This window comes from Arvicola amphibius, chromosome 14 (assembly GCF_903992535.2).
Source record: "Arvicola amphibius chromosome 14, mArvAmp1.2, whole genome shotgun sequence".
NCBI classification, from domain to species: Eukaryota; Metazoa; Chordata; class Mammalia; order Rodentia; family Cricetidae; genus Arvicola; species Arvicola amphibius.
Window position 1 is genome coordinate 36,411,053 of NC_052060.1, and position 17,099 is coordinate 36,428,151.

Here is a 17,099-nt window from a genome sequence, read left to right on the forward strand (position 1 = left end):
CATAAACAGGGTAGATATTGGAGTGTGCCCAGTGAAGCCATGGATGTGTACCTGAGTGGTAGTTGAGTTGGTCAGTCTGGCCTCTGGAACCACCTCCTTCAGACAAAAGCTGGAGCCAGCTTTCCCACACCCATGCTGAGGGGTGGGACCAGTTTTTCCAAGTGGTGGGGCAGCTATCCTATGAGGAACAGCCTAATCTACCCAGTGGGGACCAAGCATATCTTCTAGGGCGCCTGATAGGCATATCATGGCCCTTTGACCTCATACTTCAACACATGATTCAACACATGTTTCAACACATGGTTCTCATGGGCCCTTGTGATAACATGGGCAATGGACATCAACACAGACCTTAGCTGCCTAAAGTCAGATCACAGACTCAGACATGGTCTCTAGCCACAGGTCAGGTTCAGATTATCATAGCCCCACACAGCACATGTCACCCTAATCTGTATGGAGGCATGATGCTCAGACACCAACTTGGCCTTAGGTTCTGGCCCAGATCCCAGGCATCTGCATAGCCTTTGGTGGTAACAGGAGTTAGAGACATCAACACAGATCCTAGCTGCAGTAGGGGCATGGATCATATTTTTTTCCTCATTTTTTTATTAAAGATTTCCATCTCCTTCCATCCTCCTCCCCCTTCCCTCCCCTCCCTTCCACCCAAACCCCCACTCCACCCCTCTCCAAGACAAAGAGCCATCAGGGTTCCCTTCACTATGTTAAGTCCAAGGTCCTCCCAGCTCCCCCTAAGTCCAGGAAGGTGAGCAACCAAACTGACAAGGCTCACAGTGAGCCCGTCCATGCTGTAGAGTTCACGTTCATTGCCGTTGTCCTTGGTTTCTCAGTCCTCCTCCATCATTTTATATATTTATCAGTCATTAATACAATAAGGCCTGGTCTAATTTAAAGAATGTGGATACAGGAAATGTTCATTATTAGTTCTGGAGTCTTCACTTTTTTCTATGCATTTTCTGTTTATTTGTAGTACTATTATAGAATATATTCTCAGTGAAACAGTTCAGGTGACCTGGAGAGAACCCAGAATATGAAAGAACATCTATCTGCCTATCTATCTATCTATCTATCTATCTATCTATCTATCTATCTATCTACCTACCTACCTACCTATAGTGTGTGTGTGTGTGTGTGTGCCTGTGCATGTGTATGCTCATGTGTGTGCATGATTTAAGATCACTACACCACAAACAATTCAGATGACTTGGAGAGAATCTGGAAAATGATAGAACATCAATATATATTTTGAATGTATACACATATATGTGCACATGTGTGCGTGTATGCATGGTGTCAGAATTCTTCAGCCTTGATTCCTCTGCCTCATGTACAGGAATCGAAATCAAAATGGTCAGAGAGGGTTTCTTTCTCTTACATTAAAACCATACAGTTATGAACAAAATCAGTGATAGTTTTGAGCTGGTACATTTTAGATAGTTTCTTACCTAACACAAAGTAACCTAAGGGATGTTTTTGTCTCTTTTGAAAGGGTGTGTCAGATCATTTGTTTTTGTTATTATTTCTATGGAGGGAGCATTTCTTTATATCAAGTTCCTTGAAACTTTTAGACCCATATAATGCTTTCTGATTACATTATTACCCACACTTATCAGTCTCCCGACCCCTACTGTCTGTCCCCTTTTCAAATTCATTGCATTTTGATTTGTCTTTGTGGCTCAATTAGTTTAACAAGAGCCATCTGTATGACCATTAGATTGGGACTGTCTATTACATACTGGGTTGGTCACAATTGGGTACAAAACTGAAGGTAATTTCCTTCATTCTCACTGTTGGAAATTCTTCAAAAGTGGGAGGTAGGGCTCCATGAGTCATTCCTCCATCTGCAGCTGACTTTGTGAGCTCATTTTTGTTCAAACTCTGTGCAGTTATCCATAGTTCTTGAAAGTCTATTACTATAGTGGCTATATATTCCTTAGTGGTTGGCTTTCTCCAACTCTTCTGCCTATATTTTAGGTTTTCACATTCTTACCACAGTTTTTCTTGAACTATGGGGAGTACAGTATAATTGCCCTATTTATGGTTGTAAATTCATCTGTCATTTTCCCCTAGCACCCTGTGCATCTGTTAGTCTGTGCACTCACAGTTCACTGGAAAGAGGTTTTTCCAAGTAGTAGGCATTTGGGTACTTTGACTGCCAATTTAGCAAAATAGCAAAGTTGAATTCTTTCCTATAACCTATGACTTCTACCACAAAGGACTTTTTGCATGCTTAAAGTAAGAAGTTTATATTTATTCCTGTGGAATAGGTCTTAAATTCAAGTGGAGAGTGTTGGTTACCCCATAACAGATATGCCACTATTGCACAAATGACTATATTTTGCCTGGCAGTTTGGTATTGCAGTTCACAGGATTCAAAGCTGGCAAGGCCATTGATGCTTTTGCTTCCCTAGCAACCTTATAGTAACTTTAGTCACTAAGAAAGCTAGCTGGCAGGACCAGGGTAGGTGAATAGTGGATAGGGATGGCAGTGAATTGGGCTCAATTTCTTTATAGAGTGCAGTCAAAATATGTTACCTTCAGTTTTTCTGTACATGTAATTGTCAAATAGTCTTGGATAATTGGAATTATTTTTCATGATTTGTACTTTATGCAATTTCTTTGTATAGAATTTGACCTCAAAACCCTTCAGTTTGTCCTTGTTGCAACTACATTTTTCATATTCAGTTTGTAAGAACTTGGGCCACTTAATCTCAGACCTGCCCTACATTCATCATCTATCTCCACTCTTTGCTCTAGATTCTTCTTCTCTTTACCTTTTCTGTTCAAGGTTTATTCTACCCTGGCACAGTTTCTTAAATATTGGTGTCTTCTCCTTTGAGGAGGTATCATGGCTCAGTTTTAAGAGTCCCTGGAGGCAAAATGCTACAACTTTTGACACTTGACCAGTGGAGCTTATTTGAGTATTCTCCTATGTCTTCATGGCACCCACTGTTTTCCTTGCTAACTGGTTTAGGTTGTGAGGTCTTTCCCACCAGCAATCACTCTCTTCTTTTACTCTCGCCTCTGAAAAGTAATTCAATTTACACATGCTTCTTTTATTGGGTTTATCAAGCTGTGAGATGTAGACAACTCTTCTGTTCTCCCCCTGGACACACAAACACATGACACAAGGGCCACTTGTCTGACTAACTCTACTTTTCAACTCATAGCAGTAATGAATGTCATCCATGCTTTATCTGATACTATTTAAAAAATAAGCAATGGATCTCTAAACTGAAAAGTATTTTCAATTTCACTCATTCCCTTCTGTTTCCTGTATAATTGAATTTTAGAAGTAATATCAGAAATTAGTTCATCTGTTCCAAACCTCTTTGCCAGGTGAGACCTTGGAGGTAAATTTTGTCACACATCCTCTTCATCATTGTTCTGTTGCATTCCACGGGAACTTGCAATAGATTAGCTTGATCTCCATCTAGTTCGTTTTAGTGAAGCCGTGTGTGTTCTTTGAAGCCTTTCAAAGTTTTTCTCCCACTTTTCAGATCATGGATACTTGGTAACCAAAGAGCTTCCTTATACTCCCAAAATGAATATTTATGAAGACTTGGGATGTGGAGGTGGGGTGTCCTCTACCCAGAGCAAATATTTTGCCAACAAATAGGTTCATGGAGAGGCATTAGCTAAACTGTCAAATATTTAGCTCTGTTCCCATAAATTATATACACACATATATGTTTCTCTTATGCATTACAATCTCCTCTGTTAGATGAAAAACTTCTACTATAATATGAATGTGTGTGCATTTTATTTACAATAGTACAGTAGTAGAGTTCAAACTAGGAAGGTCATGTGTATTACATAAACATTTCACTCATTTATTTTTCTGTTTAAAATTTGTAGACAACACACACAGATACAGTGTGTGGGAAGCTATCAATCAATAGGTGTGTTCCCTCATGTAACTATATTTTTGTTGTGTAAGAAAATAATATTTCTGCTTTCCATCTTCTTCATGAATACAAGAAATCATTAACTAAGGCTGAAAAAATTGTAAAAAGAACTTTTATGGTGACCTCAGATATATCCATTGATTTCCATTCCCTGGAACAACGTGTAAGAGCCCCCTTTCTCCTCACTCGTACCAACAGTGGTTACTGTCTTTTGACAATAATATGCTAGCCGTAGTGATTGCCCGTTTTGCTTTTGATTTCCCTTTTCCTAATTAATAACAATGTCAAGCCTTTTCATGTATCCATTGGGTATTTGTATGTAGTCTTTTAAGAAATGTTTATTTATATCTACTGACTATTTTCATAAGATGCCCAGTTCCATTCAAACTTTATGATTGATTTCTTCTCTTCTGTAAACAGTACCTTAGCATTTGGATAGGAATTATCCTATCCAAATTGATAGATTGCTTTGGATATCAAGAACATTCAAACAATAATGACTTTCAATTCGTGTACAAAGGACTTTTTGAGAGCTTTATCATGAAGAGACATTGAATTCTGTCAAGTGTTCTTTACTGTTTTTTTGAAATGTCTATAGTTTTTGTTCCTCATTCTCTGAATATATTATTTATTTGTCCATGCTTGAACTACCATTGCATGCTGGAGATGAATACTACTTGGTCATGAGCAGTCTTTTCATTTTAGATTTAGTGTATTAGTATTTTGTTGAGAATTTTCTATGTTAATCAAAGATATTAAGCAACAGTTTTGTGCTGCATTGTTGTCAGTTTTGATACTATAACTTGACCTTATAGGATGCGTTTGGAAGAATTACCTCTACTTCTATTATCTGGAAGAGTTACAGGAAAATAATTGTTGTTTAAATGTTTCATATTGACTAGGAATGCCATGGGGATCTACTTGGTAAGAGACTTAATTACCAACTCAATCCTTTTGCTAGTATGAAAATTCCAATTCAGTAATTCAATCTTGGCAAGTTACATATATCCAGGCACAGATTTAGTTTTTCTGTGTCTGTCAATTTTTTTTTGACACATAAGTGTTCAAATTACAAGTGTTTCCATCACAACGATTGCACTATATTCTTGTTCGTCTTTGATTTGGATTTCTTCCCATTGTAGCATGGTTTAAAATGTGTTGATTCAGTTTGTCTTTTCAAAGGATCCACTCCTTCCTCATTTTATTAATGTTTTCTTTTCCTGCCCATTAACTTGTGCTCTCTCAAAGTTCTGCTGATTTTCAACTTTAGTTCTGAATTAGTTATGTCTTTCTAGTTTCTGGAGGTGCAATGTTAATAGTTTGTGTTTTATGTGCATGTGTTTTGCCTGTACATGTGTCTGTGAACCACACATGCTTGTGTGTCTGGTGTCAGAAGAAGGCATTGGTTCCCCAAGACTGGAGTTAACAGATGATTGTCAGCTGCCATGTGGATGCTGGCAATTAAAGCTGGGTCCTCTGAAAACATAGCCAGTGCTGTTAACTCCTGAGATCTCTATCCCGGCCCATGTTAGGTTTTTACTTGAGACTTCTTTGATGTAGGCATTACTTATTGTAAACATCCTGATTAGAGCTGGCTTTGCTCCATTTCATTGCTTTTGTGGGTTGTATTTTTATTTGTCTCAAGTTTTGTCATTATCATTTTAGCATTTTCACTGGCTGACATTTGTTCCTTTGTATCTGTACTGTTTCTGAGTTTCTTCCTTTTACTAATTTTGAGTTTCATCCCGCTGTGGCAAAAGACACGCTAGATATTTTCATTGTCTTCAATGAGCTGAGACTTGCTTCCTGGCCTAACATATGATCTGTCCTGGAGAATTCCATGTGTACTTAAAAAGAACACATATTTTGCAGCTGTTGCTAGGAATGTCTGTAAATATCTGTTGGGTCCATTTGGTCTAGAGCTTAAATATGACGGCTCTTTGCTGACTTTGAGTGATCTTATCATTGTTGAGAAAAGGATGTTGAAGTCCTCTCATATTACATTACAGCCCATCTCTCCTTTCAGACCTATTAACATTTGCCTTATGGATTTAGACGCTTCAGTGTTGAGTGCATATGGATTTATAATTGTTCTAGTCTTTTCTTGAATTTACCATTACATCATTATACAATGACTGTGTTTGTCTCTCTTTAGAGTTTCTTACTAAAAATTCATCCTATAAGGATAGCTTCTTCAATGTCCATTTTCCTGGCGTACGTTTTCTGTACTTTTCGTTTCCAGTCTGTGTGTCTCAAAAGGAAGTTTTGTACAGCTTTCCTCTTGTCATTTAGCCTATTTTTCTGTAAGTAGATTGATGTATCTCTCTCACAAGGCACTGTGGATTCAATAGCTTCAATTAGTATATGTATTTAATTTCTTAAAAGATATTTGGCAGAAACTATAGGATTTGTGCTTATTTAATAAAGGTTTGAGAGACAAAATATGCGTTGTTAGATGTTGAACCAATGATCATGTTAATTTTTTCTTTTTTAAATTGATTTTTATTGAGCTCTACATTTTTCTCTGCTCCCCTTCCTGCCTCTCCCCAAACATGTCAAATTAAATGAAGCAAAACAAACATCCTCCATCAAGTTGTGAGTTTATGTAGATATTGATAGATTTCCTCCCTCTTGCTCATTGATCATCTATTTTGCAAGTTACCATGGAAGAGGTGGAAATTTTTGTTTTTTTCCTGCATTACTTCTTTTAAAACCTGCTCAATTTTCTTACCAAAACCTGCTCTACACAGTCTGAAGTATCTGGAAGAGAAGTGTGTTAGTACTTTGAAATGACCCCAATTAATAAACTTGACAACTGCTTCAACAAATGCAGTCAAAAGTGGAAAAGGTCCGTTTCTAAGTGGTACTTCTGAGAAGTGGGAACACAGAGTGGAAAACATAATCACACAAATCACTTATGAAAAATTCATCTTGAAAACTGGTCCTACACAAACAAGTTAGGTGTAAAATTCTGTGGTTTTTATAATGTCCACACGGGTGTGATATGATTCAGCCCCGTGTTGGTAGCCAGAGTTGATGAGCAGGTGTTGGGAAGGAAGCCTGATGAATATGAAACCCAAGTCAAGTTCAGTTATAATGATTAGTACATTATTTAAAGTAAAAAGAGTAAGTTGTAAGACATCTCTTGGTCTAACTTCAAAGGTATTGCAAGTTAGAGGGCACAATAAAAAGCAAAATTCAAGATTTAGTACTTTGATACATAGCTTACTGATCTCTTCATAGTTCTGGATGAGTCTCAAAGTAGGCAACAGAGTACATTTTACACTTGTTTTATATATCCCAGGGAGCATTATGGCTCCACCTATCACCATCCTAACAAAAGCAACAACATAAAAGATAAAGGGAGTCTTTCTCCGCTAACAATCTAACCATGACTACAAACCTCTGTTGACCATACAGAAGGATCCCTGTACTTAAAACTCAGACTTATAGAACCAGGTTCTATAAGTACTGAAAGTGTTAACTCAATTTATTAATGCAGAGAACATTCACAAATTTCCACCTTGGAAGAGCAGATTCTGTCATCCCTTTAATAGAACCCTGCTGGAAATCAAACACAATTTTTATTCTAGAGAATGATCACTGTGTCTTGTTTAATTCCCCCCTAACAAATGTCAGCACTAATGTATTACAGATTATTCAGTCAATTTGATGGTTCCAGGTGAAAGAAAGGAACACAAATCTCTTCTTTTAGTGTAAAAAGGGTCAGCAGGATGACTTCCCCTGCAGGAGCTGAGATGAGGCTTGACATGAATCAATCAAGAAGGCTCAATTTTACAGTTATAGTGCCTAATGCCTAAACATGAGCGCACGGGTGGAAATTAGCACCCGATTATGAGCATACATGATCTTCCCCTGGAAGACAATAATATTGGCATTAAGCTTCTCAAGAGGGAAGATGCTGCTGGTTTTTAATATGTCTTAAATTATGTCAGGAAAAACACTGGAACATCACACAAAAGCCACAGTCAGTGTCTATTGCTATCTCATAAAGCTGGAGATCTTTACAACAATATTGACACAGGAGCGGGCAAGCAAATGTCAGCCAATATAACATATGAAATACTTAACGTAACCAATTTTCACCTGTCAATCAGCAGGGAATAATGACTGATGCAAGGAATCAATACACCACAATTGAATTCCAGCTCACAAACTTGTTTCGTTCTGTGCTATAAAAGACTGTCAAATGTCACACCCCAAGAGATGCAACAGGATTCCACAGATTTATTTATTTCAAGCTCTGAAGTCTATTAGCAACAGTGCCCCTTTGCTGTATGAAATGGAGCTTCGATGACATTAATTTCAGATATGACAACTTGTTTTTTTTCTGACAAATTAATGATAGGACTTCCTTAGTAACTGTGTATTTATTTTGCTAACGTGCAGTACAATCACACTCAACAAATTCTTGGAATTTCAGAAAACAAATATTTGACATAATTTGTCAAATAAACTACTTACTCAATAAACTATTCTTAATCAAGTTGTTCTATATGTGAAGAAACAGGAAGGGTATGATAAACCTTGAACATCTACTGAATCCGGACCTTAGCATTATTCAGATGCTTGACCACAAATTATATCTACGAGTTGGTCTTCAACTAATAACATAAAACTCATTTTTCCACAAGATGATAAACTTTTAGGGGAAATAAATTATATGAATATGGCTGTGTTACTTGGAATGCAAAGGGCTGATTTTTAGCTTGTCGATGAGAGCATTTTGAGATGATGGCTTGCACATACTTCTTAAAATGTCCATGTGGGATTGATCAGTTTTTGAAATCTTAACTTTTGTGTGTTATATTAATTGGAGATATGCTTTTCATCAGTGGTGAAAGATGAAAAGAATCATTGTCTAACTACTCTTGAGAGAAATATTTCATCTTATCAATAATACTATTTTGTATATTGATAAATGTTTTCCCTAACAAAAGAAGAAAGACTTTAAAATTAACGTGTGTGTGTTTATATAAAATATATAGTAATGATCTCCTACCACAGTCTTCTTCTCTTTCCAATTGAAGAAAATACAAGTTAAGCTCTACCTTCTCTAAACAAAAGAAACAAGCTAGTTAAACATGGCGGTTTAATGCATATGCCAGAAATATGGAAGTTTTGAACCACACTCGATGGCTTTGAGGTCAAAGGAAAGTCAAAGCTTATTACACCATAGTAGGAACTCACAGAGGCAGCTACTCAATGAGCTCAGTAATACCAGGATCTTTAATCTGGTCAAGATTTGCCTGTGTCTCTTTGCTAGATTTACACAGTGCCAGTGTATGGTACTGTGTGGTATAGCTGATACCCAGAGTCGATTTTAAGACAATGTCACTATCAAGTTGATCTGACTGAGGGTTAGACCTTTAAAGGGAATGTTTTCTTTTAGAGACACTTGTTATATAATAAAGCCCAGGGGGGAGTCTGATGTTTGTTTATGAACAGACCTGCAAAAACAATGCGTGCACTGCTTATTAAGAGGAATAAAATGCTGCTAAGTGCAGTTACTCACGTGGTGTGAGCAGGCTGATTAGATCCAGAGAGAGCAGCACGGCAAACTCCGTACCCTTCATTTGTTCTTCACTGTGGGTGATTATGTCGAACTGTCAGAGCTACGCCTGGAATGCCACCGGTGTGCTGTCTAATTCCAGCTGCTGAAGCCCGCAGGGCTCGCTGGTGACTTTAGCAGGGGATAAGATTATAGGTCACAAGAGCTTCTTTATTTCCCACCTGTAGCTCCTAACAACATTTTATTAAGGATTTCACATCTTCTCTCTCTGACCTATTGGGGTCGAGATCCTAACAGCCATTACGAGATCCTGACCAAAATGGCATTAACATTGAGTAACAACTCTACAGCCATGTTCCTTTCATTAGAGCCCTATTGTGGATAGTTACTGATATTTTTACAGGGCTCTGAAGATAAACACTATATATTATTATGTAAATAGAAAGGAAGCCCTTAATACAGTTAAATATTTAGAACTTCGTGTTTGCTTCACAGAAAATCCACACCAACCTATTGTTATTTGAGGGTTTAATGTTAATTTGAAAAACAAACATGTTGGGGAGTGGCCCGCGAACAACTTCTTAATTTACACTTTCTTCCACCCCACCCTGTTTAGGTGGTTTCTTAATCGCTCTCTCTCACTCACTCTGTCTCCAACACAAAAACCGAAGGGAGGACTCTTAAGTGCACATATAGTATACACACTTATTGGAGGATATAAATTCGCACTCACTCTCAAGGATCATTTTTGAGATGAGTTGTATGATTTCTTGCCTGGATAGTTTTGAAGAGTAATGGGATGATATTTGTGAGGCACTTAGAAAATCAGGAAAGGAGGTAAGTACCCAGGCCATCATGGGTCTTCTCTCAGAGACATACTTTAACTGAATATAGGTAAACACGGGAGCACAAGGCTTTCATGCCCATTACACTGCTTGAGTGAAATTAGAGAAGACACATGAGTCACTGGAATCTCTTGACATATGCTTTCTCCATAACTTTCATATTTTCCTAATGCTGTTTTATGCCCGGCCAATGCTGCCCTTCTTTTTTTTTTCATTTTAAGAGACTAAACGCATTTTTCAGACACTGCGCCATCAATCCTAAATCAGTTTAGCTCCAGATAGTTTGAGTATCTCAAGAATTTTGTGTCTTTTTGGGTTTCATCCCTAAATCTGCTCATTCAAAGAACGGGCTGTATTAGGCAAATGGATTGTGGCGCCTGCTTTATTGTTTCCCTGTTAGTCAAATTTGACAAAAGGGAATCGGGTTTCATTTTTTCCCATAGTCAGATGGAGGACTGGAGAACACTTTAACAATAATTGTGTTTATATGACACAGATCAGAAAGGAGTCAATCCAGTGTTTTCGGTTGTCTTAATGACAAATTGAATTGCCTGCAGATAGAGCTGATTCTGTCGATAGTGGAGGAATGAGTGGACGTGACCATCAGAGTGGCTGCAAAGAGGACCTGTTATTCAATGGAGTTATGGCCTGTTTATTTGTCACCAAATAGCCAGTGGGCTGTTTGTATGGAGGGGTATTTCTCTAGCCTTCGGTTATTCTGCATATGCATCTTCCATGGACAATAGAGAAACAAATATCCTTATACTCTGTAATTATTAAAATGGGTCAGATTGAGGAAGCATCATAATTGTTTTAAACTATCTCTTTCAAACTTTGGAATTCATGTCAATTATCAAGAATGTTCATAAGTGTCTATGGTGAGATAAAAAAATAGCAGTAATGCAATACTGCAGACAAGGGGCTCGCTCTGCACCCTGCTCTGAGTGGAGCAGCAGTTGGCTCCATTTCCTATGGATGATTCAAGGTGGAACGACCCTGCACCTTGTTTGTGTGCATGATCAAGCACCTCCTGCCCAACATCAGCTGTGAGGAAGGCTAACAAAAGCTGATTCATACAAATCATATATTCCCAGCTATAAATTTATCAAGATAAACCGGGATCACATGGACACACAGGTGCATCCAAACTATATTTGAGAAAGCAGGATGATAAGCTAACAAAAATACCAGGATGAAGGATGATACAACATGGGAATACCTGGATCGTATTGATGTGGAGGCAGCCAGCATTGGAGAGCAGCAGCATCCGCTCACCTATTATCAGGCCAGGTTGTGCATACGTCATTGGATGTACAGGTTGTATTCTCTGACTATCTATAGCTACCTATACTGCTTAACATAATATCTCTATTCACTCATACTCAAACCTCCATTCTTCTCGATCCTTTGTGACCAGAGTCAATTCTGTGGCTAGAACAGGACCTGAGCCTGGACAATTTTGCTAATATTGAGCCACCTGCAGTGCTGGCTTTGTCTTCAGTAAGGCAAATTAATTTTTTTCTTAGTCCCTCAGGGACACCTATACACACCACTACATAAAGTATGATGTGTGAGCTGAGAGGTAATATTACTAACTGCGAAAGAAATGAAATGACCTATGCTTGTCAGTGCCCCATGTAAAGTCATGATTATTCCCTGACATAAAGCCAACAAAAGTGTGGCACCACATATGGATTATTATTCTATGACTATTGTGGTTTTTGGAGAATGACCTTGCATATGATCAGATTTGGTCAAGGAGATAATAACTAAACTGATATAACTGTATCCTTGGGAAAAGGGGAACTTCGGGCAGGGTAGAAAAGATACCAGGTATCTTACCGCCCCCAAAAGGAAGCAGCACCAAGCACACTTCAGCTAAGACTCCTAGCTGAAGGGCTGGGAGGCAATGCATTTCTGTTTCACAGGCACTAAGTCTGTCCTCTACTGTGGCAGTCTAAAATAGTTTTGTGTCTAACAACCTTGTAGTTCCAGTAATTATTGGACAATATATATCATCTGAATTTTTGTCTTTTTCTTAAGATATAAGGACACAAGATGAAATCACAGAAGACCCTCTGAGTATCTAGATAGTTGTTTCTTCTGATGTTGGGGTGAGAAGTGGCCCAAGTTGTCCTAGAGAATCTGATGTGGGCTCAGTTTCAGTAGTGTTCATAATATTCTCCGTGTTGTGTTAAGTGCAGAGTTATGTATGCTTCTACATTTTGACATCAATGTGGAAACATTTTGTTGTTAACTGCTTCATCAATAAGACAAAGGAATATATTTCCACCCAAACCCAGTGACACATCTGAATGAATGAGCTCAATAACTTGCAATGAGTGTAAAAATTGAGCTAAAGGAGCTGAGCCATCTCATTCAGACTCACTTAAGCCAAGATAGTGATAAAAACTTTGAGCTTGTGTTTAATGGGGCCTATCTGACTACCAAGGACCCAAATCAATGTCATTGTAATGAATCGATTCATCCCCAAATACTTTTCTTTTTAATACTAAATATGCAAATTAAAGTGAGACAGAACCCTGAAAATGTACAGTGAATACCATCAGTGAAAGGAATGTGTTTAGTTAATACTTCTTCAGTTCTAGAAGGAAATTTCATAAGAATAGTACTACTTAATATTCTCATTTATGTCATATTGGATTATTGTATTGAGATCATTACTAATCCAGAGAGACCTCACACATCATACATACATAATTAAATGCTAGAAAAAGTATGGAACTCACTTTTGCAGACATGTATTTTTCAATTTCTCAAATTCTTTATATTTATTTTCTCTCACCCTTTCCCGCTCTCCCTTGCTGTCTGTATATCTCTCATTTCTAAAGAGTTGTCTTGAATAGAAGAATGCAGACTGGCCTTCTGATTGGTAGCCTGACAAGATTATTTTCCAAATAAAACTTTCCGTCTTGTACTTAGCATGCAATATATATTGGGTTGGAAAATGATACTTTCAAATGCTCTTTCAATAGCAAAAGTAGCCTACTCACTTTATTAAAAGATAATATTAAAAGGTTATGTAAAGGCAAAAGATTAAATCATTTAAAGTAAAAATAAGGACTCTGTGCAACTCAATTCTTGCTTGCATTTTTAAAACAAAAATGAGTTTATTTTGCTAAGTCAAGCAGCAAGATGGAGGAAATAGTTCTTTCTTTTTTTTGCAGTCATGGCTCTCTAAAATCACTGTCCAGGAATTTTCCAGCACAAGCATTTTTATTCTACTGAGACCAAAAGTATGCAGATAAAGTCAAGATAATGTCACAAGGATTCCACAAATGTAACCAAGTTTTACATAGAGGGATAAAACAAGCCCATGAATTTAGTACCATATTTGAAGAACATAGCCTCATGAAACTGTCATTCAGAAGTCGGAAAGGACCCTGCTTGGCCACTTAGGATCATGCCGTGACAACTGTTCCACACAGGCTGCCATCAAAGTATGCCAGCCACTCTTTCTGCCAATCAGAGGACGGGGTAGAGGACTTGAAGAAATCTGATTTTCCTACAGTGCTTGTGATGCTACACAATGTTCCCAGTAACACTACTGACTCACTAAGAAGTCTGAAAAGTTTGAGTCAGGAATGTGGCCAAATCAGAAAATTGATCCAGCAGTCATCGCCTGAGTGGCTAAATCCCGAGGGTGTCCTGCGCATTTTGCCAGACGCATGTTTTCCTATTTTACTGAAACCAGAATTGTCATAGAAATCAGTGTACCTCAGTTTGAAATGGCTCACTTCACAAAGATCACTGGGTCACTCGGCAAATACCACAGTTGAGCGCAAATTCAGGCAGCTCTACCAACAGAGGTAAGACAACATTGGTCATGTGTGTGCGTGTGCGCATGCGCTCGTGTACGTGTGTGTGTGTGTGTGTGTGTGTGTGTGTGTGTGTGTGTGTGTGTGTGTGTGCTTGGCTTCTAGAAAGTATATTCCAATTAATTTACAACATAATGTTTTATTGTCTCCAGTATTTTATTAATCATTTATAGTTTTTAAACGAAATCTGTTGTATGAATTACAGGTTATATTTCATTTAAGGCAGTCACAATTAAGCTATAAAGAGGTATCAGATTTGCTAGTAACTTCCCAAATTCGTTCGTTTGACTCTTCTTTAGAAATATTGAAGTAGGATAAATAGCATCTATCTTCTTTGTTATTTTTCCAAATTAATCTATAACACATCCTAATGGCTGAAAAAGCTTTCTAAATTGTGCATAGAATGTTAATGTTTCTTGTATTTTGACTGAAATGGGTGTAATGACGTTTATAACTAAAGAATATTAGGACTTTTGTACTTGTGAATTCAGAATGTTTTATTTTTGAAAATGTGGAGGTGTAGCCTGACCCTATCTCAAAATAAAAACAATATAGAGGTTTGGGATACCCAGGAGTAATGGAGGTTTGATGGTGTTTTACTTTGACAAGTAGGAACATTCTCTTCAAAAATATATAGTAAGTCCTGGGGAGGTGGTTGAGCGGTTAAGAACACTCAGTGCTCTGTCATAAGACAGGAATTCAGTCCCCAGAACCTACAGGAACACCCACAACCTTTTGGAATCCAGTTCAAGAGCTTCTAACACCTTCTCTGACCCCTGAGGACACTGGATGCAAGTGGTACACAGACATACATGGAGGCAAAACACTCACATATCTAAATTTAAAATAAGTAAGAAAACCTGCATAAACATTTGACTGTATGCCTGGGGCTTGAGAGAGCTGCAAGAGACACCCTTCTCATGCTGTCCTCTCCACAGCCTTCACTTGCAAGGTTGTTCAGGTAGCTTCTGCACAGATGTGGATCTGTGGCTGTTAGGCAGGCAGTTACCTGATGGAGAACACAGAAGGTTGTGAGGGCTGGACCGGGGATAATCTTGGAAAGCTAACTGTATCACTTTTTCCTGATGTTTGTATTTTGGGAAACTAAACAGTGTGTCTTCCACCAGGAACAAAGTGTGGATAGGAAGTGTGCAAAATCCTCAGAGTTATTCTGGATTTTTGTTTGTTGGAAATCTTTCAGGTGATACTGACTTCATCTGCTTCTACTGATTAGATTAGAGATATAACATACAGTTTCCCTGATTTTAATTATTGGGGCGAGGGGAGGAGACTTTTTGAATAGCCATTTTCTCTGTTGAAAGAGAAATTCTTAGGGCAAAATCCATATGGTTTTAATTTTTTCCTTTCACTTTTTCTTTATTATTTGTCAGCAATAAAATAACATGAATATGAAAAACATGCTTTTATAAATACATATTATTGTAATATATTGCAGCAGATATTTAATACCAAGATGAAACAATGAGCTATAATTCAAGATGAGTTGATTAAATGAGTGAACACATTGGCAGATCTAAAGCTCTAATCTAGATCCCTTAGTACCAGAGTATCATATGATATTTTTTTCAGCTAAATCTGAAGTAATATATAAAGCATACAATTAATTAAATCAGTAAAATATGGGATTTTAGGATTATACCAAATTCCAGAATCCCGAGAAAACCAAACTATTATGGTTTCCCTTTTTAGCTTGATGAGATCTCTGACATTACTGTTGCAGCAGAAGGGCAGGGCACATTTCCAGCTTGTGCAAAATCTTACTTCTGCGGGTTTCACTCAAGATCTTAACTTTTTTTTTATTCAATGTGCCATTAAGTAGCAGACAAATTAATTGCATGAAAAGACTTATTTATTTTCAAATTAGTAATCAGTTCATAAAACCATGCAAAGAGAAGATATTGCCTTGATGAAGTACTAGAATGAAAATACTTGGAGCTGAGGTGGGAAGAGCTGTCTAAAGTGTGGGAGCTATGGGCACAGATGTTTCAGATGTACCTAGCCTGAGTGATGTGTGCCCAGTACAGAGCTGGGGCTCAGAAGCATCCCTATTCCTCTGATAACATGGTAAGCACAGGAAGACGCTACTGGGGGTATTTTATTATGTATTTTGTAATGTCTGTAATGTCTTTTTTTTTAAAAAAAAGATTGTTATTGGAGCTATAAAAAAAATTTCCCAGTTGCATGTTGCATGGCACTAAGTCCTCCTCCAGAGTCTTCCCATGCCTGTAGAAAAAGCACTTTATAAACTCCAAAGCTCATTAACCTCCACAGATGACTGGAGAGCATGGTGGCAAATGTTACCCTCCTCAGTTCATAGATGGATGAACTGAAGTACCGAGAGGTTAACTGATTTTTCCAATTCGCAAAGCAAGTCACGGCATGAAGGGAGGTCACACAGAATTCTTGACGCTGCTTTCCACAGGGCTCTACTCTCTGGACCAACTGATTTATTAAATAAACTCCTATTGATTATAATTTGCTGGATCATGTCTCTCAGCATTTGTCCAAATGATTTGCTCAGGATGCAGCTACAGTACCAAATTTCTAAAAAGGCACACAACTGCTTGCTTTACTCCAGCATATACTCATGACCATTAAATGAGTGGAAAATCTGATTTTTTGTAGTGATAAAATTATAAAAATGTGACTATTTGGACAACATCAATAGTTTGTGTTCAACGATAAGTAAGATAAACATTATGGCTTTGATGTGCTTTCCTTGAGGGAATTTTCAAGAATGCTGAGAGTGAAAAAGATTGCATGCTTTTCTTTAGGACTTTAATGAAAAATCAAAATAATACCTAATTTTTCTTTAAACCAGTTTTATAAAAGGTAGGAGTTTATTTAAAACATTTGCTATGATCTTGCTAAATTGGGTGATAACTACACAGTTTCCCTTTCACTATTTTACCTCTTGTTGTAATTATAAGTTCCA